General features: G+C 44.4%; 1 long non-coding RNA gene across 2 annotated transcripts in view; it reads left to right on the forward strand.

Annotated features, from left to right (window-relative positions):
- The first annotated feature begins 200 nt into the window (after positions 1 to 200).
- LOC140696089 (uncharacterized) overlaps positions 201 to 24409 on the forward strand; it is a 215847-nt gene continuing 191638 nt past the window's right edge. For both annotated transcript variants that reach the window (XR_012072095.1, XR_012072094.1), the window contains exon 1: positions 201 to 640. This is a non-coding gene — a long non-coding RNA (uncharacterized lncRNA). The remainder of the gene's footprint in view (positions 641 to 24409) is intronic.

A 24409-nucleotide genomic window follows, 5' to 3' on the forward strand; every position in this document is an offset into this window, starting at 1 on the left:
AAAGAACGGAGAGGTGCGAGCTTGCTTTCTAGAGCACACGCTGTCCCTGAGAGGCCTTCCCTGGTGTTGCTTTATCGGGTTCTCTTCGGTCAGCGGGGAGGGGGCAGAGTTCCCCCCCAGCCCCCACCCCCGCTCGCACGGCTGTGCTGCTCTGGCTTCAGGTCGCTGCGCAGGGCGCCGCCGCCATCTTGAATCTTGAATCGTGCACAACGCTTCTGCTCCCGCCCCGGAGCTGAGGTGTCCCTGGGGTACCCCCGAAGCTGAGGTGTAGCTGGGGCACCCCCCGAGCTGAGGTGTCTCTGGCGCAGTCCTGGGAGCTGAGGTGTCACTGGCTTGTTCCCCGAGCTGTGGTGTCTCTGGGGGTCCCCGGAGCTGAGGTGTCTCCCGCGCAGTCCTGGGAGCTGAGGTGTCACTGGCTTGTTCCCCGAGCTGAGGTGTCGCTGGGGCGCCCCCAGAGCTGAGGTGTCTCTGGGGGCGCCCCCCAAGCTGAGGTGTCGCTGGGGCGCCCCCCGGAGCTGAGGGGTGGGTGCAGCGGGTCAGCACTAGGAACGCTGGTCTGAAGTCCCAGGTGTGAGGCCTCTGCACACGGCCATCTGTGAGCAAGTGGAACTGGATTAAGCACAAAGGACAAGAAAAAAAGGTTAGACTTCATTTTATTACCCCATTTTTTTTTAATTTAGTGGGCTCTGCCAGTGACAGCTTATGTTTTTTGCTACTATTGGTTTTTGTTGTTTGTTTTTAGTTTACTGGGTATTTTTAAAAAGTTGAGATATAACTGATACACCATAAAATTCACCTTTTAAAAGTATACAAGTCAGTTGTTTTTATTGTTTATGTTCACAAGGTTGTGCAGCCATCCCCTTTCTCTATTTCCAGCACATTTTCATCACCCTGAAAAGAAACTTCATGCTCATTCACATGACTCCTCATTTCCCACTCCCCTTAGCTTCTAGCAACCACTCATCTACTTTTTTGTCCCCATGAATTTGCCTATTCTGGATATTTCATAGAAATAGAATCATATACTATGTGGCCTTCATGACTGGCTTCTTCCACTTAACATGTTTTCAAGTTCATGCATGCTCTAGCATGTATCAGTACTTCATTCTTTATTACGGCCAAATAATATTGCTGTGAATGAATATGCCACATTTTGTTTCTCCTTTCCCCAGCTGATGGACATTTGGGTTGTTTCCACATTTGGGCAATTATGAAGAATGCTGCTGTGAGCATTCATGTACATGTCTTTGAATGGACATATGGTTTCTAGAATAAATGTTCCCTGGATTGCTGCAAGCCTTTAGTTAATCTCCAGAGTTCAGAAAAGTTGATTCTGACAATTTTTGCCAGCGTTTCATTGCTTGTCTTGACAGGATTTTTGGAGATCCTTAACTGCCATTTTGCCAATGTCACTCTAGATCACTTCATTTTAAATCCTATACTAGTGTTTGATGAACCAAAATGAATTGAATTTTAAAGGTAAGTGACCCTAAGGTTTGTCTTCTAGATCATTGCTGTGGTCAGCATCATCACCTGCCTCTGTGTTTTAAATTTATTGTTTCCATTGGGCCAAACGTTGAATGAAATAAGGGGCTGACTACGCAAGTTAGACCTTTAGTCAGCCTCTGGATAGGGCTTCGGGGCTGGGAACATCACAGTTGTGTTTCTTGGAGAGATGGCCAGGTTCCTACAGAGCAAGCTGCTGGGATGGGGGATGACTGAGGTGTTGGACACCCTTGGCCAGTAGAAGGAGGCTGGCTTGTGGCCCTGACTGGCTGTGGGAACTTCCTCCAGGCCAACAACCCCCAGCTTTATGATTTATCATGGACAAGGGTCCCCAGAAGCTGCAAGGGTGCTCCACCCTGGGAAGGCCTTGTGTCGCCAAGTTATGGGGACACTTGCTTGCACATGATTTTGCACATCACGGCTTCTGTAGAATTTTCTGTTAGAGAGATTGGGGGTGGTGTTGTCCAGCAGCAGGAGGGTGTATAAGTTAACCTCTCAGAGTCTGTTGCTCCTGGGGTGTGCGTTATGATCACCTGGGTGTGATCACTTCTGGGTGGGCAGGAAAGCGGATTAAAGGAGGAGCTGAGGCCAGAGCAGGGCCAGGATCATCTCAGCTGCCCCTCACCTGCCTCTAAATCCTCGTAAGACCTTGGCTGGTGCTTTGTGTTCCAGTTTCCAGCTGGTTTGTCCTGTAGATGGGCCTGTAGCAGGGTGGAGTTTATCCAGGATTAGTATCAAGTCTTACTCTTGGAGCTGAAATCCAGTTGCAGAATTCTGGCTCAACAGAGGTAAATGAGAGAAGGGCTCAGGTGATAGAATTATTGGAGATGGGTGGGAAGTATGAGGGGCCACCATCATGGGCGAAGAGGATCTTAGGATGCACTGGTGGTGGAATAATGTCTAGAAGGAGGCAGGTGACTGTTCTGCACACTCTGGGCTGCATCAGACATTCCTGGAGTTTTGTGTCTTGGAGTATGTTTGGAGTGGGGAGAACAGCCTGGAAACCATATTATGTATGATCAGGTAAAGGGTTAGGAGCTGTTTAGCTGAAGAAGGGCAGACTCAAGGGTCATTACCTACAGATCTCTAATGGACTGTCCTGGGGAAACAAAAAAAAGAAAGCTGGTCTGTGAAGCTCTCAAGAACCAAGTTGGACCCATTGGGGAATTCTGCAGAGAGGTAGCCCTCAGCTCAGCATTGGAAAGACTTTTATAATAGGCTGAGTGTCCACGCAGGTGAGTATTGGCCCACATGTGTAGGTAGAGATCCCCCAGTGAGTCGTAAGGGGCCAGGTCAGGAGAATTCCAGAAAGTGTTTTGAACATCCAAAATGATGTTCTCCTAAAAATGTGTTGGAAACAGATCATCGTGTCTTTAGATCTAGCCCTCCTTCATTCCAGATCTCTGAAGGGGAGGCCCTGCCCCCCACCTTCCCATCTAGCATAAACCAGAAGCCAGGCATTCTCCTAGACTTCTCCCCTTCTCTCACATCAATCAATCAATCAGTCACCAGGTCCTGTCCAGGACATCTATTTCATCTGGCCTATTTTCTCCATCCCACTGCTGCTGTCTTAAACTCAGATTTTCATTGTTTCTTGTCCTGGACTTCATTACAGCTTCATGTCTGTTCAGTGGCAGTCCTAACGGATCATCCTTAAATGCAGACTGATCATTTTAGCGCCTTGTTTGAAATATTTGCCATCTCGCCATACTCTCAGGATAAAGCATAAACATCTTAACATGATATTCAACCCACCTCTCTGGGCTCACTGTTCTCCCAGATGCTTCATGCTCCAGGCACATATCACAGCCACCTGGCCTTTGTTTATGCTTGTCGTTTCGTTCTCTTCCCTTTTTTTTTTTAGGTTTACAGTAGAGTTCCCACATACACCACCCCTCTGGTTTCCTCTATTATTTACATCTTGTATTAGTGTAGTATGTTTCCTACAACTGATGAACCAATTTTGATACATTATTATTAAGTCCATAGTTTACATTAGGGTTCACTCTTTGTATTGTACATTATCTGGGTTTGACAAATGCATAATGACATGTATCCACTATTACTATCATACAGAAGAATTTCACTGCCCCCAAAAGCCCCTGCACTCCACCTATGTATCCTTTACCTAAACCCCCCACAATCACTTTTCCTAGCTTTTTCTGTGTCAAAATCTACCCATTTTTAGTGTCTTACGTAGATGCTACCTCTTCCAGGAAGGCTTCACTGATTCTTTCAGTTGAAAATATTTACTCTCTTCTCTTAGTAATCAACAGCATATATGGCACATCCTTTCTGTCCTTGGTGTATACCAATCCTTCCTCTCCTGTCAATACACTAACTCAGCTGGATAGATTTTAAGTTACTGATGAAGAAACAGAAGCTCATTTATTCAAATAACTTGCTTGAGGCCACATAACCAGCAAGCAAGAATACTGAGGTGTGAACCCAGGTCTGTTTTCCTCCATACCTGCCCAGAGCCCAAGTCCTGACCTCGTTCACTGTCTGCTGTCTCCTCTGGACTGAGAACTTGAGATCAGGGGTCATTTCCAGTTCATCTCTGGGTCCTTAGAACCCAGCACAGAACCTAAAACAGATCACGGGTTTAAGGTAAGTGTGAACAGATTGAAAAGTATTTTGTACATAGAAAGTCTGATAAACTGCTAGCTGGAAGCACTGAAGTAAAAAATCAAGAGTCTTTGGTCTGTCTGCAGAAAAAGATATTTGCCCCATACACTGCCCCAGACCCTCTGGGCTGAGCCTCTTGAGTGAACATGTTAATTCCAGTGACAGTGACCGAGAGTGTGTGTGGGTGTGCTTGGTAGTGGGGGAGGTCCCTGTCCCCCACATCTAGGACACTCTTAAGAGGGAAATGAGCCCCTTTCATCTCATCCTGGAGAGGGCTGGAGAGGCCCAGCCTTCCAGCCGGGCTCTGCTGGAGATGGGCCAGGCCCCGAGTGTGCCCACGTGTGTGTACTTGAACTCCAGTGCCTTCTCTTCTCCGGAGATCACACTACCAGATGCATAGTCCTCCTCTCCGTTAATGCAATTTATATGTCTGAACATGAACAGAGGATTTGTGAGCTTCAAGGCTGGGACTTTGGAAATTACCTCGGCAGGCCAGGCTGCTGGGTAAGACCTAGGGTTTTAGGAGATTTGGGGGGAATTATTTTCAAAGGTACTGAGGCTCCTCCTGACAGGAGGAAGAGCCATGCCCATCCCACATCTGCCCCCAGGCCATTCCTAGGGTCCCTTTTAAAACAAACCCAATAAGATTTTCTGGTTTAACAATGAATGTGTGGGAGCTACACAGTGTGGCAGAAGAAAGGCTCATTTAATAGGTCAGCTGGGTAGGGAGGTGATGGGGAATGAGAGCAGGGCTGGCTTGGACTCAGGTCCAGAATTGGGCACTCACCAGCTGTACAGTAAAGTCTTAAATCTCAGCCTCAGCTCCCACCTGATGTAGCTGAGAGGTATAAATAATGTATGCCAGGAGGTAGTGTTCCATATTGAAAAAGACATAGGCTTGAATGTCCAAAAGATCTGTGTGGCCTCGGGCAAGCTACTTAACTTCTCTGAGCCTCCTTTCTGTCATTTATAAATTTGGAAATAATAACCACTACCTTGCAGGATTGTTTTGAGGGGCTAAATGAGATAATGTGTAGGAAGTGCCCAGTGTAGTGCTGGTACCCAGTAAGGGCTCAATGATCGTCCGCTGCTTTCTCTCTCCTTAGTGTATGTCATTCACTCTAGCCCTTGCAGGGCCTTAACTACCACGTCTGTCTTAGTGGCTCCTCACTCACATACCACCCCAATCCCCGTCATCTCTCTTGACTGACAATCCCAAGTCTGCTGATTTCTCCCCACTTGCAGGGACCTTATTGTTTCCTTGCCTGCCTAGAAAAGGCTCTTTCTGAACTGTTTTGACCATGTTATTTTCCTGCTTAAAAAAACCTCTTATGTCTCCCCTTTGCCTACAAGATAAAACCTAAACTCCCCACCACCTTCCACCTTTCCAGCCTTACTTTCTCTTCCTTTACGCAGCTGACATGCTGCTGTATCAGACCGATGACTGCGGCTCCCAGTTTTAAGCATTTGTTGTCCATATTTCTTGGGTATCATTATTGATATTTCTCCCTCCCACGATGAGGATGGTTTTGGTAGTGAATTTTGAAAATGATGGTTTCTTGATCTAGTTTGAGAAAAAATTCTATGGAAAAACAAAATAATTTTTTTTCTGTATGTCTCAAAAACCACCTGAGTTTTGCTATGGATTTATTCACTATTTTCCTATGAGCCAGCCGTGGCTGTAGAATGATCAGAACATTCTATTTCTTTGTAATTTCCCTGTGCCGGGGTGCAGGCCTAGAAAATGATAGATGCCTAAAATTGATCAGGGTAATCGATGCTACGTGAAGTATTTACACATGATGGATGTATCATCTGCCAGATGTGAGTCTTGGCAATGGCTTGCTTGTTTATAAAACCCCTGAGATCCCATTTGTATCAGTGACTAATGTTTGCACATGGGGCTGTTTGCAGTGTTTTAGAAATGACTATTTATTCGACATGCCCACCTTTCTCCTTTACTTCCCCATTTATCACAAGCCTTGCTGCTCTTTCCCACGTAACAAAATCAGGATTTTCGTCCACCTTCTTTCTCCTTTACTTCTGTGATACATGGGGGTGGTTTTATTTTGCATTTGCAGCTGGCTTTCTGTCTCCCTCCCCTTCTGTGGAAACTTACATGTTGCTGGCATCATCTCCCGAGGCTCTGACTACCCAGTACCCATTCCTGCACCTACAATGTAAACTCTAACCCCCCTCATATGGCATTTAGAATCCTCCCCAATCTGGCCTTTGCTGATCTTTCCAGCTGTATGTCTTGCTAAGGACCCCAGCACTGAACAGGGATATCCCTGCAAGTGACAGAAACCCAGCCTGACTAGCTTATACCCACAAAGGTATGTATTGAAAGATCTCAGGGTGAAGAAAGACCTGCCTGAACTAGCCCAGATCTGGGAATCTCAAAGACTGGAACCAGGGTCTCCAAGACTGTCAGTAACTAACACCACGCCATTTCTGCCTGCCTCTCATTTCTGCTTGTATTGTGTGTTATTCACTCCTGCAGATAGGTTTTTCTCTACCTGGTAAGCAAAAAGGTCACTATCAGATGACCTTCTTGGTGGAGAAGTGTACCTCTTCCCCGCTACCCTGGGGGAGGGACTCTGAGTGGCCTGGCTTGGGCCCCTCCATCCCTGGATCTCACTATCTGAGGCTTGGGAAGTGATAACTGGCCCAGCCAGCATCACTGGCCCAACTCTGTGGCCAGGAGGGCAGGATGGGCTCCTAGAAAAAGGGAGTAGGAGAGTGTGCTCGGCACACAGAGCTGTATGGCTACCATCCCTACTTCCCAGGCTGGCCACAGCATGTGTTCCATTCAGTTAAAGGTGCACTGGCACCTGTGCCAGGCTCCCAACCTTTCCTTCACCTGAGCTCGCAATCTGGTGGAGGAAACGAATATTCAACAGATCATTATAATGCAGGGTGAAGAGTGAGGCAATAGAGACAGACTCAGAATGCTGTCAGAGCACAGGCGGGAGGCCTTGAACTCAACCTGCCTCCGTCAAGGAAAATTCTTGGAAGAGTGACAGGAACCTGACTCTTACAGAATAGCGGGAGTGAGCGAGGTGATGAGGGAGGGGAGGGCATTCCAGGTGAACAAAAGTGTGAGGTGTGAAACGCAGGCCAGTGCCCAATAGTATGGGCGGTCCAGGAGGGCCAGGGCTGCAAAGGGGAGGTGGGGGTGGGGGTGGGAGTGGGAAAGGTGGACAGGGCTCAGAAATGCCTCACCCTTGGCCTTGGCTCTTGTCTTCCTCTTGCTTCCCCCCACCCAGCACAGGGAAGTCCAACTTAGCTTCAAGACCAGACTCTAAGCTGTCCTGTCTTTTTGAGTCCCTGAGTGGTGAATCACAGCTTCCTCAGGGGGCCCTGCAGTGTCTCAGGTGCCTCTCTGCTAGACTTCTGTTCTGCCTTCTTTCAGTTATTTATTTACATATCTGAAGTCCTTTACAACATCAAAAAACTCTTGAATGCAGGAACCATGCCCTAAACGTCCTTCTCTCTCACACAGCACAGCTTAGCACAAGGCCTTGTTCAGTATCCAAATAATAATTTTTGAATTGTGATCATTCGGCTAATTGGACATTTTTCCCCCCTTGGGAGCAACTAGCAAAATGCTTTTGGTTTCATACGAGTAGAAAGAATTTTTTTAATTATCTATCAACATTTTCTCAATATAGCAAGTTTTTTTCCCCCAAAACAAAAAGAGCTTTATGGATTTTAATGATTATAAAGTCGATAAATATGCATATAGAAAATGTAAGTGATACATAAAAGCATTAGAATAAATTTAAAACCGCAAAAGATATCATCTCCCAGAGGCAATCACTGTTGACATTTCAGATAACAACCTTCCAGACATTGCTCTATAAATCCAGCAGTAATTAATATATCACTTTGTAAGAAGGTAGTACAAAATGCAGCATAAGCTAGCCTTCAGAGTAATAAATTTAAAAGAATTTAACAGTTGAATAAAATATGTTTTTTTTTCTGGATAATATAAATGAGTTCTTGATGTTCTCGGAGGCAGTAAACAGCCACTCAGTATTTGCTTTGGAAAGTTCTACCTCCTCTTTCTCATTGAGATATAATTTGCATACTATAACATTCACCCTTTTAAAGTGTGTAATTGGCTTTACGTAACTCACAGGTTATACAACTATCACCATTACCTAATTCCAGAACATTTTCATCACCTCCAAAAGAAATTTTGTACCCATTAGGCAATCACTTTCCATTTATCTCTCCCCTTAACCCCTGGCAACCACGAATCTTTCTGCCTCTATGGATTTGCCTGTTTTGGACATTTCATACAATTGGAATCAGATAATATGGTGCATTTGGTATCTGGTTTCTTTCACTTAGCATTATGTGTTCAAGGTTCATCATGTTGTAGCATGTCAGTACTTTAGTCCTTTTTATGGCTGAATAATATTAACGCTGAATGGATATACCATATTTTGTTTATTCATCAGTTGATGGACATTTGGGTTGTTTCCAGTTTTTGGCTATTATGAATAATGTTGCTGCAAACATTCATGTAAAAGTTTTTATCTGAACATATGTTTACACTTCTTTTGGTTGTATACCTAGGAGTGGAATATGTGGGTCATATGGTAACTCTGTGCATAACTTTTAAGGGTCTGCCTGTTTTCCAAAGCAGCTGTACCCCACTTTTACATTCATTCTGACTAGCAAACTATAAGGGTTCCAATTTCTCTACATCCTCAACAACACTTGTTATTGTCTTTTTTATTATGACCATCCTAGCAGGTATGAAGTATATTTCACTGTGGTTTTGATTTGCATTTGCCTAATGACTAATAATGTTCATGTGTTTATTAGTAATTTTTATATCTTCTTTAGAGAAAAGTCTATTTCTTCAAGTCCTTTGCCCACTTTTTAATTGGGATATTTGTCTTTTTAGTATTGAGTTTTTAAAGTTCTTCAAATATTCTGGATACTAGGCCCTTACCAGATATATGATTTGCAAATTTTTTTCCATTCTGTGGCTTAACGCTTTAATTTCCTGATAGAGTTCTTTGAAGTGCAAACATTTTTAAGTTTGATGAAGTCCAATTTATTATTTTTCTTTTGTTGCTTGTGCTTTAGGCATTATTCTAAGAAATCATCACCTAATACAAAGTCATAAAGATTCACACTCATGTTTTCTTATAATTGTTTTAAAAAGTTTTACCTTTTATATTTAAGTGTTTAATCCATTTTGAGTTAATTTTTATGTATGATATGAGAGAGGGGTCCAACTTCATTCTTTTACATATGGATATCTACTTGTTCCAGCACCATTTTTTGAGAAAACTATTTTTTCCCCATTGAACTGTCTTGGGGAAAATCAGTTGAGTATAAATGTGTAGATTTATTTCTGGACTCTTAATTCCATTCCATTGGTCTGTAAGTCTATCCTTATGCCAGACAAAATGGTCTTGATTATAGCTTTGCAGGAAGCTTTAAAATCAGGAAGTGTAAGTCCTCCAATTTTTTTCTTCTTTTTCAAGATTGTGTTACCTATTCTGGATCTCTTACATTTCCCTGTGAATTTTAAGATCAGATTGTCAGTCTCTGAAAAATAAACAAACAACCCAACTGAGATTTTGGTAGGGATTGTAGGTCAATTTGAGGACTATTGCCATCTTAACAATATTAAGTTCTTGAACATGAGATGTCTTTTTATTTATTTAAGACTTCTTAATTTCTTTCAGTGATGTTTTGGAATTTCAGTGTATGAGTCTTGTACTTCTTTTCTGAAAAATTTATTGCTAAGTGGTTTATTCTTTTTGATGCTACTGTACATGAAGTTGTTTTCTTAATTTCATTTTTGGGTTCTTCAGTGCAAGTGTACAGATGTAAACTGTATTTTGTATATTGATTTATGCCACAAACTTGATGAATTTATTAGTCTAACTGTGTGTGTGTTCCTTAAGATTTTCTACATGCAAGATTATGCCATCTGCAAATAGAGCTAGTTCTAGAGAAAGTACTTCTTTCTTTCCAATCCAGATGTCTTTTTTTTCTTGCCTAATTGTGCTGGCTACAAACTTCATTACAATGCTGTGAAGCAGTAAAAGCTGATCCTGATCTTGAAAGAACACTTTCAGGCATTCACAAGGAAGGCTTTCACCTTTAAGTGTAATGTTAACTGTGGGTTTTTCATAGGTTAAGGAAATTCTCTTCTATTTCTAGTTTCTTGAATGTTTTTATCATGAAAAGATGTTGGAGTTTATTAAATGCTTTCTCTATGTCTATTGAGATGACTATTCCCCTTTCATTCTATTAGTATGGTATATCTCATTGGTTGATTTTCATATATTGAACCAACCCTGCATTCCTGGGAAAAAAAGTTCCATTCGGTCTTGTGTATAACCCCTTTTTATATTTTGCCTGATTCAGCTTGTTAGTTTTTGCATCTGTATAAGGGATATTGGTCTGTAGTTTTTTTTTTCCTTGTAATATTTTTGTCTGGATATAGAATTCTTGGTTGATAGTTTTTTTCTTTCAGCACTTTGAATATGTCATCCCACTGGCTATTGGTCTCCATGGTTTCTTGTGAAAAATTAACTATTAATCTCATTGGGGCTAATTTGTACATGAGTTGCTTCTCTCTTGGTGCTTTTAAGATTCTCCATTCATTTTTGGCTTCTGATATTTTGGTTATGATGTGTCTATGTCTGGATCTCCTTGTGTTTTTTTGTACTTAGAATTTGTTGAGATTTTAGATGATTAGATCCATGTTCTTCATCAAATTTGGAAAGTTTTTGACCCTGTTTATTCAGATATTCTCTCTGTCTTTTTCTCTTTCTCTCCTCGTTTTGGGACTTCCATCATGTGAAAGTTGGAATGCTAGATAGCATCCCACAAGTCTCTGAAGTTCTGTTCATTTTTTCTTCATTCTTTTAAAATGTCTCTCCCTTAATTGGGTAATCTCAATTGACCTAACTGCAAGTTTGCTGATTCTTACTTATGCCTGCTCATTTCTGCTGTTGAGCTCCTCTAGTAAGTTTTTTATTTCAGTTACAGTACTTTTCAACCTCAGAATTTCTATCTGATTTGTCTTTATAATTTCTATTTCTTCATTGTTATTCTCTGTTTTTTTGAGACATCATTCTCATACTTTTCTTTAGTTCTTTAGACATGGTTTTCTTTAGTTCTTTGAACATAATTAAAATAGCTGATTTGAAATAGCTGGGCTTCCTCAGGTACAGTTTCTACCGATTGCTTTTCCCCCCTGTATGTGACACATCATTTCTTTTTCCTTTGCACGTCTTGTGTTTTTTTATTGTTGAAAACTAGACATAGCTAGTAATACAAAAGGCAACTCTGGAAATCAGATTTTCTTCCCATCCCCACAGAGTTTGTTGTTGCTCTTTCCTGAAGTGTGTCAGGACACATTTCCTAATATGCCTTCATAGATCTGATTGTTTTAACTCCGCTTCAGCAAGTTTTATTCCTGCCTCATCTGCACTGTAACTCTCCCTTCTGAGTCTTCTAGGCAGCCCAGGCACCTGCGAACACTGGGATTTCTTATTGCCCAAGGTTCTTCTGTGTTTACTGTGATCAGCACATCTTCACACAAGACACTTTAGACAGACTTTAAGACTTGTCTTGACATTTGACTTGAAGTTTCCTCCAGCTTTGACTTCTGTGGCAAAGACTCTATATCCTCCCTCTGCCTGCTCCTCTCTGACTTCTTACTGGGTTTATCATCTTGCTTGGAGTTTGCCATATTCCCATTATTCTCTCTCTCCTTTCTACTTCCAAGAGTTTACCTATTCTCATTTCTTTTCTCTCTGTAACTCCTTGGTGATGGAGCTGGAGCACAGTAATAATGAGAGTGGGCTTTGGAGTTAGGTGTACCTGGGTTTGATATCTGACATGGGCATTTAGAAGTTAGAGAACCTTAGACCAATTTATTTACAGCTCCATTCCTCAGTTTCTCATCTATCCACTAAGAATAATTGTGCTGTCTCAAGGAGTTTTTGTGAAGCTTTAATGAGATAGCACAGATACTCTGTGCCCTGAGTAAGTGCTCAACAAATATTAGCTTTAGAGTTCCATTATCACTTAGAACTCAACCTATCCAAACCAAGCTCATAATTTCACTCTAAACAAGTCCTTTTGTCTTCTGTCCTCTCCAGCCCCCAGCCTCCTCACTTTGGGGTCATCTCTAAGTTGGTCTTGTTCACTATGATGGTGACATCCAACACGGATCCAATATCACCAGAGCTTTTGGATGCCCATGTTCTTGTTTTCTTTCTCCTTGGAGCATCATTTACTTAATCCTGCTAACTTTTCTTTCAAAATATCCCTTTCCCCACCATTTCTTTCTACCTTCACTGACTCTGTCCTGGCTCTACCCTCACTGAATTCTGAGTGGAGTGACAGCCCCTGATACCATGGCTGCCTGCTTACCTCATAGGAACTAGGATTCCTGGCACCTTCCTGTGGTCCCTGTGGCTCTTGTCCCTTTTCCTGGCAAGGTGGAGCCACACACTAGCCAGAAAAAATGTGGGAGGGGATAAGCTGGGGGACTTGGAGGCAGAAGCTTTTGATTCTAAATGAGGCTCTGCCATGGGCTTGCCAGAGAAACCAGCCAAGTCATTCATGTTCTTTGGACCTTGGTTTCTCCACCCATGCAGTGGGATGCAGAATTGAACTCTCTTGAAGACCTCTGCCAGCTCTGACGTATGCTGATTTATCACATGTGATTTCTTTTACAAGGCTCACTTGTGGGGCTTCTGAGATGTTGTCCTTCCTTCCCTCTCTCCTTATTTCAACAGACTTGTCTTCTAAGGCAAATTCTCCTTTGCTAAGTCCCACTCAGAGCTCATTTCCTGTCCCTGACTCACTCCAGTTGGCTTCTTCCCCTACCCTGTAGCCTAGGGTACGTGTGCTGATGAATAAATTTATTCTGATTGCTGGCACAGCTTCTACTTCTGTGTTTTCTTGGTCTTTCCAGAGAGTCTCTACCTTCTTTCTCTCCTCTTCCATCCAGTTGCTACACTGATGGCCAGTGGGATCTTTCTAAAGCATAAACTGGAGCTTGTTACTCACCTGCTGAAGAACCTTCAATGACTCCCCATGTCCCCAGGACAAAGGTTATTTCCTTAGCCTCCTTTTGTAGGTTCCCACATACCTCTACAGTCTGATCTCAACTCAGTTTCTCTGCTCAGCTGTTTCTGAAGGAATAGTCCCTCTTACTTTTTTGTTCTCTGTTCCCTCTGCTTGGACCTCACCTTCCCCCGACAGCTCTCTGTGCAATGAAATCCTACTCACCTGCCAGGTCTCAGATCAACTATCACTTTCTTGGGAAGCCTTTCTTGATCTCTTCATTCAAAGCAAAACCCTATTGCTTCTGGATTCCCACAGAATGTTACTCATTCAGCAGAGAAGAACCTCTTTCTTCTTCATATTATAATTAAAGGCAAAGACAGTGTCTGATTTAAGTCAGGTGCTTGGCACATAGGTGGTGTTCGGTAAACATTTGCTGAAAAAGGGAATAACTTCTCTCTGGTTTTCTGGCTTTAGACTCACTCCCCTTCCGGCTACTTGAGAGGCCCCCTCCAGTCCACCTACCATAGACAGAACTTCCTGAAGGGTGGCTCGATTCATCTGCTGCCAAACCCAACCCATGTTCAGCCACATTTAAACAAAGGAGGAGGAAGAAGCAAGAGTTAGTGCAAGATCCTAATCACTGAGCATAGAGACGCCTACTGGCATGGGAACTCTGGTGGATTTCCCTGCCAGTGTGCATGAAGGCAAGTGGTTGATGGTGCCCACAGCTAGGATTAACACTAGCTGAGCTGGGGAATCTGAATATCAGATCCTTCAAAATACTGGGTTGTCAGAGCTGGAGCTGGTGTTCTGGATCAGCGTGTCCCAATAGATGCAGAAGCTGAAGCCCCAAGAAGGCTTCCTGAGGTCACCCAGCAGGTTGTGACAGGACTGAGAAAGGACTGGGTTCCCACTCTCAGACCTGAGCTCCTCCCTCTCTACCGACCATGAAGTTTTGTAAGAATTGTTGTAACTCCTGGATGTCTTATTTCATGAAAAAGTATTTTCCTAGAGCTGGAATAATAAGACCTTGAAATTGGCACCTATCTTTTAAATTCCAAGAGCAAAACCACTGATGAATAGAGAAAGAGAGAGAGAGAGAGAGGAAGAGATGAGAGAAGATGTGGACAGAGAGAAACACAGAGAGAATGAGATAGGAACAAAGAGTCAAAGGGACAGAAGGAGAAAGAGATGAAAAATGATAAAAGACAAACCAACAGACAAACAAAGAGACTGAGTCAGAAAGAGACCAAGAGTGTGTGAGAGAGACAAGAAGCAGAGATGGAGGAAGGCTGTAATAACAGAGCCTTCTCTCTAGTCTTCCCCTCTCCTTCTGCTACCCAGCCCTGGAAAATGCTTCAATGGTAAGTGCACCTGTTGTTCCCTTTGGGTTCTCTGAGGCTCATAGGATGACATGGCCCCAGAAATCCTAAGACTTCTTTATTGGGGGCTGTGGCTTCAGCTCCTCAGGTAGAGTCTGGGCTGCAGCAGCTATGTGGGTATGAGGTGGGAACTTAAGAAAAGTATTGGGGTTGATCCAGTAGCTTCTTCAGGTTTCCTGGGGCTGCAGAAAGAGCTCAGCAGAGCAGGGATGTCAGGAACTCTGGCCCTGGTTTGGGGTCTGGCACTGCCTGGCTGGGGGTCTTGAGAGGATTTTCAACTCAGGCTTTGGACCAGCTGATCCCTGAAGCCCTTCTAGCTTTAAAATTCATGACTGAGCCATTGGATCTAAAGATAAAGTATTCCATCCCTTCTTCTTGGATGCTCACCCCAACCATCACTTTGGGATCGTGTTCACCATTAAGGATGTGAACAGAGAGAGATTATCCATACAAGGAGATGGATTCCAGCAAAAAAGTACTCTTGGTGGAAATTTTGAGCTAGAGATCATCAGAGCTTGAGGAGCACGAGACACATCTTTTCTAATTTACTCCTTGCTCAGATGAGGAGACCCAGAAAGCCATTATCAGGGCAGGAGCTAGAAGCAAGAACTTAGATCTTCTGGCTACCAGCCATGTCCCAAGGCATCAGGCTGCATGCTGAGTGGCAGGGAGGGAAGCTGGGAGGACAAGACTGGCGTTTCATAGGGAGTGAGAATAGCCAAGGCCCAGAAACATCAGCAGAATTTGGATTGGGTAAGACTGCTTCTCCCTTCTCCTTCCACACTTTAAATTAGTTTATTCAGAGCTCCTTGGACAGCCCCACCTCATCGCCCCAGGAGCTGAGAGGCAGCTGGCTGCACACTTATCCTTCATTCACTAAGAACTCAGACTTTCAGCTTCTCTGTCTCAAAGTCTTGCCAGCCATCTCGGCACTGTCTTGCAGGAGGTTGCTTCAGGCTTTAGGGAGTGCCAGACAGTGGCTGAAGAAGGCAGCAGATGGGTTAGTTGGGAAGTTGAAAGGGATGTTAAAAAGACAAAGCTCTGATGTACAAATCTATTTACATTACACACCACAAGTCACCAAACGGTGGAGCTGACTTCCACAGACGTTCTGAGCTTGTCTTTTCCTTCATTCCTTTACTTATTTATTCATGTAACCAGCCAGCCAGTTGTTCACGATGCCCATGCTCAGAAGTGGTGATGGTGGTGAAGGTGGGTGGCATAGGTAGTGGTGATGGTAGTGGTAGAGGGTGCTACTATGGTGGGGTTATAGATGAGTATTGATGATTGTGGTGGTGCTGATGTTGTGGTGGTAATGGGTGGTGATGATGGCGGTGATGGGTTGGTAGCACTGCTGATGATGGGTGGTGATGGGGTTAGATAGGTGGTTTTTGGGGGGCTGAATTGATGGGCAGTGGTGATTGTGGTGTTGTTGACAGGGTAACAGTGGTGGTGCTGATGTGGGTTGTGGTGGTGGGGAGTGTCTTTTATGGGGGAGGTAGTGGTGGGGATAGTAGTGACAGGTATTGTTTAAGGATAAAGCTATTGTTAATGGAGTGATTTGTTATTGTTTATGATGGTGGTAGTTTTGGAGGTGGTGGTTGTGATGGTGTTTTTAATGACGGTAATGTTTTAGGGGTAGTGACGGTGGGATGAGTGGTTGTGACTGTGGCAGGATTGTTGGAGGTCATATTTTCTATTGTTGTCAAAAGTTACCGCAAATTTAGTGGCTTAAAACAATAGAAATTTATTACCTTATAGTTCTGTAGATCAGAAGGCCAACACAGGGCTCAAAAATAAAAAATCAAGGTGTCAGCAGGCTGAGTTCCTCTCTGGAGGCGCTAAGGGAGAATCTGTTTCATGGCCTCTTCCATCTCTTAGAGAACACTTATGTACATTAGTTCATAAACCCCTTTTTCCATCTTCAAGGCCAGTGATGTCACACCTCTCTGACCATTCTTTCGTTGTCTCTCTCTCCAACCACAGCCAGGAAAGTTTCTCTATTTTTATGGACTCATGTGGTTAGATTGGACCCATCCAGATAACCCAGGATAATTTCCCCATCTCAAGATTCTTATCCTTAATCATATCTACAAAGTCCTTTTTGAAATGTAAGGTAATATATTTACAGGTACCAGGAATTAGATTGTAGACATCTTTGGAAAGTGATTTTTCTGCCTATCATAGGTGTAATGGTGGTGAAAGTGGCATGGTGGTAATGGTGATGATGTTGGTGGTGGCAACTCTGGTTTTGTTATTGTTGATTGTGGTGTTAGTGATGGTGAGTGTAGGGATGGTGGTGGGTGATAGTGATTGTATTGATGACGTAGAGGTGATAATGATGGTGTTGGTGAGTGGTGGGTGAGATAGTGTGGTACTGTTGAAAAGGGGAATGATGGTTGTAATGATGGAGGTGTTGGAGGTGGGGAGTTGGGCAGTGGGGACAGATCACCCAATTTGTCCTCAGTGCACTCATAGTCTGATTGGGAAGGAGGTATGACTTGGCCTTAAGACCATTAACTGTAGGTGTACAATGCTCAGGGATTTAGGAGAGAGAAATGAAGAGCTTTGGGGCCTTAGAAGAGGTAGAGGTTTTTGCTGGCCAGGAATTTTTCCTGGACCCTGAAGGGTAAGTAACAATAAGAAAAAAGAAACCTACATAAAGATAATAGTTTTACTGCTTTTGTATTTGTAATACCTGCTAATTAAACAGAACCAAGAAGTATAGAAAAGTACAAATAAGAGCATTTTAAAATTAACCAAATTCTCTTATCTTAGACATAAAGATAGGGGAGAGAGTTCATTTTTACACTCAGAGATGGAGGTTGGGAGGTTCATGACTCAGAAGGACATTCTTTTCCACATGGAGGAAGCATTGTGAGTGATGGAATGAAAGTGTCTGATGATAGGGATTGTTCCAGAACAGCCATGTCCATCAGCAGGAGTGAGGGTCCTGCCCTCTCTTGGGGAAGGAGAATGGCACATGGGGCAGTGAAAATGGACATATGCTTACAGAGTTGGACAGGGATAGGGTAGGGTAGAGCAGAATGGGCTCTCCCTCTGCTGCCCTTTGTCCTGTGACCCGCCTGGATGAGCAGATAAGCTTTGCGGATCATTGCATTCTGTATGTTTCTGCTGGGGAGCGTATTGAAGTGTATCCAAGCAAGCTGCTGATGAATCTCAATGAACAAGGGAGATCTGGAAAGGAACAAGATCATATTCCTTTTCTCTTCTCCCTTTGGCATAAACCTGCCCTTTTCTGCCCATGAGCAGAGCCTCCTGGGATGCCTGACATTTCAGTTTATTTGTGGATCTGTGTGAAGCCAAAGGAGCATGCTTAGCAATGACCTTGGGGAAGAAGACCTCTTTGGGTCCCACTGAGACTAAAGATTACCTGGAAGATTTCAGAGCAATTTGGAGCCAAAAAATGCCAAAATTTTAAGAGCCCCTTAAAGATGATCAAGGCCAGGGGGGAGGCTGTAGCTCTGTGGTAGAGTGCATGCTTAGCATGCTCGAGGTCCTAGGTTCAATCCCCAGTACTTCCATTAAAAAAAATTATATATATATATATATATATATATATATATATATATATATATATATATATATTCACACACACACACACACGTATACACACACACACACACACACACACACACATATCTCGAATTACCTCTCCCTCCCCTCAAAAAAAGATGATCAAGGCTAGGTCTTTTCAGTCCTTCAATCCTTGTTATTTTTTAAGCTGTTGGCAGAAACAATAACAGTTTTATCCAGCAGTATCTTCAGCAAAAGCTCAATAGGGACACCAACAAAAAGGAGGCTGCCCTAGTGGAAGCAAAGGAAGAAAATCCTGTTGAGCTGAGCCCTTGATCAACCTACTCCGGCCATGGAGTGAAGTGTGACATGGGGATGTTGATACTTGTCTTTCAGGGCTGTGGGAGGACCGAATGAGATGATGCACGTAAGACTCCTAGGATTCCGTAACGCTGGGTGGCACTGAGGGCTTCTGAGTGGCTTGGGATTCACTCTGCATTCTGTTGGAGGAAGGAGCCTGGAAGATGGCCCTGGAGGGTGCCCGGGCAGGCAGGTCATCATTGTGACAGTCAACCCCAGCCTCCTTGTACCTCTGGCAGGCAGCATTCAGTTCAACACACTCTCCCTCTCTGAGACCCAAGCCCCACCACCATCCTAAGCGGCTTCAGTGTCCCTTTGATTCACACTCCGCTTCAGCCCCGCAGTCTCAGGATCACCTATTACAACAATAGCGGCAGCTGGTACATACCGTGCACTTGCCTCATGCCTGGCTGGCACTGTTCCAAGGCCTCCACACAGGTTATCTCATTTGGTGCTCCAGCAGTCCTTCAGAGGGAATACTGTTATCCCACTACTTTACACACGAGAGAAGTGCACCACAGGGAGGGTACATAATTTGCACCAATTTGCACAAGGTCGTGCAGGTTCTAAGTAGCAGAGCTGGCATTTGATGCAGGCACCATTGTGCTGGGACCCACACCCACGAGGGCCTTCCCCATCCCTGAAATCTCAGCTGTCACATCTCACTCCCTGGCCATAGCTGCCCTCTTGCCCTTGCTCTTCCACCTTAGACACTTCTAGGTGCTTTTTTACCCTCCCCCATTTCAGTCAGTCTCTTAGCCCCTCCTGTCTATATCATCCATCCCAAATCCTTGGTCACGTACTAGCAAACTCACCAGCTCTCTGAAGCCCCAGACCTGCTACCATGTCTGGTGAAAACCCAGCTTCATCCATCTGGAATGAGACGAAAACCTCTTGGTTGAAAGCTTGCTGCTTTGGAACCTTCTGAAAGGTCTACTAAAGTCTTCTTCCAGAGAAAATTGCTCCTTAAGAGCCTTTGTGTGACACATAGAGGGTGGGTGAGGCTAGGTCGGTCAAGGGAGTTTACTTCCAGGTCTGGCCTGGCACATCTCCGGGGGCCCACCCATAATGCTTCAATAAATGCGTCCTCTGGGACTCAGCATGTTGTGAAAGGTGTCCTGTTCCCTCCCACCACCTGGGAGAGCCTCAGCGGGGCAGATCACAAAGGATGTTCTTCAACACTCTCCCTGGAGTATGAGAGGGAGTTATATTTCCACTTAAAATCCTCAGCCACCTGTAAAATGCAATCCCGTGTCCTAACCTTGGACTCAAGGCCCTATAAAACCAGGCCTCTTGCATAGCTCTTTACCCATCAGGATTTCACAGCTCCACCCACACCAGCTTCCTAGCTCCCCTCAAACACTAAGCAAAAGACAGTCTCAACACCTGCCTTTGCACCTGTGCTCCCCTGCTGGACCCCACACCCCTAGTCTCCAAACAGCCTGTTCCTTCATTTCATTCCGTCTTTGCTCAAATGTCACCTCCTCAGAAAGGCTTCCTCTGACCTGCCTAGCTAAAATTGCACACTATCGCTTTCTGTCCCTTCAGTCTGCTTAAATTTTCCTCAAGCCCCGATCATTACCTGATGTCAAAGTATAATTTCCAAAGAGTCAAAAGCACCCAGTGGGATGTGCCAGTGATTTATTCAACTCATTAGTGAGAGAATGAGCAGGATGACAATGCTGGTTCAAAAGGACTATGGGCTATATATAATCAAATGAAAAAAGAGTCCTGGAATAAGATTGCAAAGTTAGATACTAAATTGGTTAATGTCCTATAGCACAATGAGACCTTAACCTCTGAGGTTTATCCTTTCTTCCAGACAGAAATCATTTGCATCTCTGCTGGACAAAAATCATTTGCAGCTTATCAATCTTCCTTAAGTTAACATTTCACTTCTTAGACTCTGGGCCCTAATCAATAGCAAATAGTAACTCAAACAAAAGTTACTCTCCTAGAGCAGTGCTGTCTGAAAGGACTTTCTATAATGAAGGGAACGTTCTATATCTGCACCATCCAGTATGATGGCGTCTGGCTTCATGGGGCTAGTCAGCTCTTGAAATGTGGTTGGTATGCCTGAGAAACAGAATTTTAATGTTTATTTAAATTAAATGAAATCTCAATAAATTTAATTGACGCATTAAATATATATTTCATTTATGTATATATCAATATAATATACAACTTAATGTAATATAAATATGATATAAATAATTTAGTATGATATAAATTACATGTAAATGTATAAGTTATTATGTTAAATATATTACATTAATTAATATAAAGGTAAAAAGTCAAGATTTAAATTTAAATAGCCGCCATAAACTTTAGTGGCTCCCCTATTGGATGGCACAGCCTTGGGAAGTCAGATGATGATTAGGAAGATTATTAGACCATGTTATGGCTATAAGGGCCTTACTTTCATGTTTTGAATAATTTTTCTTAACTTTGATATATATTTGTTTGCTTTTGTTCCCACTAGAAAGTAAACTTCATAATAGTAGGGACTTTGTGCTATTTTATACATGTCCCCAGCACTTAGAAGGGATGCCCAGAACATGGCCGTTGCACAGCTAGTATTGTTGAGTGAATAAGTAAGTGTAAGGAGGCTGGAATCTCACCAAAAGCTGGAGCAACAAGGGACTCCTCATGGTGTGTTTGGCTGATGAGCTTTAGCTAATGTGGTGCCTGATGTTTCATTTTGGATGGTTTTCTTATTCTGCAAATTCCCTGCTGTGACCCTCAGATCTTCAGTGAACTTACGTGGCTCTAATGGTTAAAGGTTCTGAGGTGGGGGTGGGGTGAAGGGCTGTAGGGAGAGGGGGAGGGCCGGGCCTGGAGGATGTTGCTGAAATGCTGGGAATGAAGCAGGATGGAGCTGGATGCAGACATATAGAGCTAGAGTGAACAGAGAGATAGGGGTGCTTCCTGGGGATCCTCAAAATACCAAAGAGAACCTCAGGCACTGTGTGGTTAAGGAAAGATGGATCTAGTTATTTACTTTGGATATTAGTCAGGGTAGGTGGCCTGCAATAACAGTCCTTTAATCTCAAAGATTGAACATAGCGTGGTCTCAGGACAGGGCCCTGGCCTTAGAGGACCAACTCTTCATCTATTTACATAGAGTGAAGATATGGTTGATATAATCCACAAACCACTTTTTCCATATTTGGGCTGCTTTGGGTTCTACATTGAAATGTGGGAGTGTCTATTTAGGGAGTTTACATGGGGTCCACGAGAAAGCTCTGTTGCTCCGGGTGCAAAGAAGCCAAAAGATCGTGAGACAGGACTCCCCTTCTTATGCCTCCTCTTTCCTGATCCTGTGTTTTCCTCTAAACCTCGGCCAGCCTGAGATCACATAGCTAATCCTGGTGTCTTTCCTCAGCACAGGTGTCTGCTCTACTGGGCCCCACCATCCCTGGAGAAGGGAGGTGGTTATTTCTACCCAAACCCCTCTCACCCCCCTTTTCTGGGCCACGTAAAAGATGTGGCCTATCTCCTGAGGATGGGAATGGTAGTAGGGTTGGTAATGGGAGGTGGCATAGGTCTCATCTGTAAGGCTCCTTGGCTGCCTGTGAATGACTGAAGGTTGTAAATTGAGGAAAAAGAACCGTTTCTCTCTCTCCTCATGATGGTCATCAAGTGCTCTGTTATTTGCACCATCCCTGGGAGAATGAGACCTGAATCATTACTGGAGTAACACCTCCCAGAAAGATGGAATGTTAGATATAAAGGGTCCTCAGCAGTCAAATGTTCTCACCCCTCACCGTGCAGAGACCTGGGCCTGGAGAGGGGAAAGGACTGCCTGGGGGCACAGAGCAGACAGGGGTAGAGCTGGGCCTCAAACCAGGGTCTCTTGACTCCCAGTCGAGGACTGGGACCCCCTACCCCACTTCCAAAGCCTCCCTCAGGAGTGCCTGTTCTTTGGATTTGTTCCCTGGTCTTCCCTGCCCTTTTCCCTTTCATCAAAGGGGCCAAGATGAAGTGGGATGAAAGAAGTGGTAGGATATGGAGAGGTGCCTTTTTAGGCTACAGATACCTCCATCCTGGGGCTGGAGCTGAGAACTTGTCATCTCTGGATGTGGGGCCCCTATATTACCCTGCTGTCTGGTGTGAGGGGCTTGGGTAGGGTGGCGAGCATTTGTCTCAGGCTGTGCTTTGGACTGGGTTACCAGCTGCCATTTGGCTCCACACCCCTGATGTCTGTGCTGTTCTCTCTCCTCCCACCCCTGGGAATTCCCTGTTGTCTCTCCCTGTCCATGTAACAGGGGAATCCACCAACATCAGAATTAGAAGGGCCCTTAGAAATCTTCCAGTCCCGTCACTTTACAGTTGGAGAAAGAGGCCCAGAGAGAGAAGGGGCTTGTGCTTGGCCACGTGGCCAGTCAGGGCAGAGCTGGGACTAGAGCCTGAAGCTTCTGAACCAGCCAGGGGTTTTCCAGTGCTTCAGGCTGTCTCCTGCCTGTTATTTTATCTTGTCTCATCTTGTCTCTTCTAGTTAATGATGAGGGGCTTCAGAGGAAGCACTGAGATGTGATCTTCAAATTGAATAGCTCTTGGCCTGTACAGTGCATCTGAGACAAACCCTTCCCATTCCTGTGCCCCTCACCCAGGCCTAGCAGTGGAAACCACACCAGGCCTCCCTCCCAGTGGCCCATCTGCTGGCCAGGCTGTCTGTGTGGGTCTCAGGACAAAGCCTGGGCAGGACAGAATTAATAGTGAGTATACCACTCCTTTGGGCTTGTGTTTCTGGAACCAATGAGGATGGATAGGCAGCCCCCTGTTAGGATAGTTCCTTTGGGATTTCATGAAATTCTCTAGAAGGGAAGATAGAGGGAGATCGGACAGGTAAAGAAGGAGCAGAGGCCATGGTTGAGGCCTCTTGTTTTCCCAGACAGATGAAGGGGTATGATGGTGTCTCTTCCCACAGGAAGTCTTCCAAGCCTGACTTTAGGATTCCTTACAACAGAGGCCAAACTCAGAATGTACTTGGTTCACTCAGTTAGGCTGCTTTTGGTTATCATATAAACCCAATTCACATACATGTAGGCCAAGAGGGGGAGGAGGTTTTTGGGAAGATACTGGGCTTTCCCATGTCGCTATATCATGGAAAAGCCTTTCTCACATTAACGAATCATGTCCAGGTTGACTTCAAGGACACAGGAACTCAGTGCAGCCAAGCTCCTCCTCCCATCTTTCATCTCTACTTATATGTGAGTCAGCCCCATTCTCTAATAGCTTCTTCCTTGTTAGGGGACACAGCACTGACCGCTCTCCCCATCCTAAAGCTCAAACCTTTGCCCCAAGGGATGAATAGTTCCTCTTTTCCCAGGTCCAGTTGGGGAAATCCCCAGAAGGACTTAAACCATCCTGGGTTGGGTCAGATGTCCATCCATGGCCCGAACCACAGGGTGTTGAAACTGTCTCCAGAGAAGAGACAACCACCGTGAGCTAGGGATCCTCTTTCCAGGAGCCCACACTGGTTTATTTCTTTAGAGTGCTTGTTGATGTCTCCTACATGCCATGCCCTGTCAGGGCTGAACTGTGGGCAGCCTCAGATTGAGGGTCATCACAGTTGAACAGGGGAACAAAGTGCAAGGCAGGAGAGATGGTGCTCTGGGATGGGAGTAATTTTAGAATCAGCTAGAGAAAGCAGAATATGCAAAAGCTTGGAGGGAACTGAGACCCTCTGGTGCATGGGGCAGGCAGAAGGAGATGAGGCTTATGAGCAAGGCTTCAGAGCTTCAGATTTGACTTGGAGGCCACTGGGGGCCACAGAGGACAGGGAAGTGATTGGGTCAGACTTGTCCTATATTGCTTAGTGCTATGTGTGGCACAGGGTTGTTGAGTGTCCTGTTTTGGGAACTCCCTTTCAGTGATCTGTGTGGAAAGAAGGGGCTGAGATTGAGGTCAGAAGAGGGGGTGGGTTGAAG

This window comes from Vicugna pacos, chromosome 4 (assembly GCF_048564905.1).
Source record: "Vicugna pacos chromosome 4, VicPac4, whole genome shotgun sequence".
Lineage (NCBI taxonomy): Eukaryota > Metazoa > Chordata > Mammalia > Artiodactyla > Camelidae > Vicugna > Vicugna pacos.